Source organism: Eimeria acervulina, genomic scaffold, assembly GCF_000499425.1.
Source record: "Eimeria acervulina Houghton genomic scaffold, Eah_scaff41, whole genome shotgun sequence".
NCBI lineage: Eukaryota > Apicomplexa > Conoidasida > Eucoccidiorida > Eimeriidae > Eimeria > Eimeria acervulina.
Window position 1 is genome coordinate 1 of NW_013549825.1, and position 2,500 is coordinate 2,500.

The window sequence follows — 2,500 nt, forward strand, 5'->3', positions numbered from 1 at the left end:
ATATATATATATATATATATACATATAAGATACTGTGTATATACCTTGGAGAGTATATAACTTATTTTATCTGGAGGATAAATTTGTGTTGATGATTTCTCTTGATAATATAATTGATATTATATATATACATATATATAATAATATAATAATATAATAATATAGTTTAATAAATAATTTATAATTTAATTTGCGTTTTAAACAAAAAAGAGTTTAAAATTCATAGAAAAAAAACAACGACAAAAACAAATACAAAAATATCATCGAAATAAAAACAAATTCTGCATGCATGCATCCGTGTATATTGTAAATGATATATATAAATATAAAATTATATATATACATATATATATATACATATATATATACATATATATGTATATATATATATATATATATATATATGTTTATATACAGATGCTTCGCCTTCATAGGAAACATTTTCTAGGAGTTCGTTGCATGCATTTAACTCTTCAATTTTTCGTCTTTCTTATTATTTTATTTGTTTATTTTATTTGTTTATTTTATTTGTTTATTTTATTTGTTTATTTGCCTCTTTAACTCTTTTTAAAATTCTTTTATTTGTTGGTTCCCTCTCTTTCTGTTAGACAAAAAAAAACTATTCATACACTCTAACTCCGCGGAGCAGCAGCTGCTGCTGCAGCAACTGCAACAGCTGCAGCAGCACCAACAACAGCAGTTGCAGCAGCTGCTGCTGCTTCTGTTGCAGCAGCAGCAAGATTAGCAGAGCGTATGCATTCAAATGCTCTGCCGATGCTGGTGCTCTTTATTATTAATATAATGCTGCTGCTGCCTCCGCTGCTGCTGCTGCTGCTTCCGCTGCTGCGGCTGGTGTGTTTAGCTGCTACTCCTCCTGCTGCTGCAGCTGCTGCTGCAGCTGCTGCTGCAGCTGCTGCTGCATGCATGCATGAGGATTTGTCGTTATGTCTGTAGGCATCTGTTGCGGCGTATATACACCGCAGTCTCACCAAGGAATTGTTTTTCTGTTTTGTTTTATAAACTGCTGCATGCTTCGGAGTTTTTTATCCCTGTACAGCCATCTAAACGAACAAAACAAAATCAAATAAACACAATAAAATACAATTCAATTAAAATATAATTAAAATAAAAAAGAAGGGCCTCTGTAGCGGCCCTCTGGGTGTATAGGCAGCTCAGCAGCAGCAACAGCAGCAACAGCAGCAGCAACAGCCACTTGAAGCAGCAAACGCGCAGCAACGAAATAAAATAAAATAAAACCAAATAAAACAAATAAAAGTAAATTAATTAAATTAAATTAAATTAAATTAAATTAAATTAAATTAAATTAATCTTCTTTACCTTATTGGCGTCCCGTGTTGTTTAAACGCGTTGCGAACGGCGTAGTCGATGTACTGTCTGTACACCTCAGGAAAATAGTCTTTCTTATTGCAAAATAAAACTATCGCTGGCGGCTTCACTGCAACCTGAAAGAAAAAGAAAATAAACTATCCAATAAAAGCCCTAAACCCTAAACCCTAAACCTTAAACCCTAAACCCTAAACCCTAAACCCTAAACCCTTAACTGTAAACCCTAAACCCTAAACCCTTAACCGTAAACACGAAACCCTAATCCTGTGCATCACCCTACACCACAAACCCTAATTCCTCAGCCGTAATACATTACTTAGACTCTAAACCCTAAACCCTAAATCGCAAACCCTTTACCCTGATTTAATAATAATTATTATAATTATTATAATTATAATAATAATAATTATTATGAGAGCAATAATGAGAATTAATATATATTTCTCTCTATTTATATTACAAAATAATAATAATAATAATTGTTAGTATTATTAATATATATTCTTCTTCATCTAAACTACACAATAATAATAACAATAAGAATAACACCAACAATAAATATAATAAAAACAATAAACTAATTAATAATTTTATTTATTTTATATTTAAATACTTTAATTGTCTCTACCTGCTGAGCGAAGTAAATTTTGCCGCGTTTTCCCTCCTTTGTTTGCGGGGGCGGATAAATTGAGAGGGCGTCGCCAATAACAAAATTTAAAAGTGACGATGTCAGTCGTCGCCCGTGCTTAGCAGTAGCAGCAGCAGCAGCAGCAGCAACAGCAGCAAAAGCAGAAGCAGCAAAAGCAGAAGCAGCAAAAGCAGAGGCAGCAGCAACAGAGGCAGCAGCAGCAGAAAAAGCAGCAGCAAAAGCAGCAGCAAAAGCAGTAGTAGTAGTAGGAGTAGGAGGAAGAGTAGGAGCAGCAGCAGCAGCAGCAGAGGCAGCAGCAGAAGCAGCAGCAGCAGCAGCATAGAAAAGGAAACAAATCCATTTGCAGAAGCTCGAGATGCATCAGCTGCTACATGAAGCTAAACCCTAAACCCTAAACCCTAAACCCTAAACCCTAAACCCTAGGCCTACTTGTTGCGCAGCAGCATCGACTGCATCCCAAATTTTATGTATGCCGTCTTTCGTCTCGGAGGAGACAAACAAAAC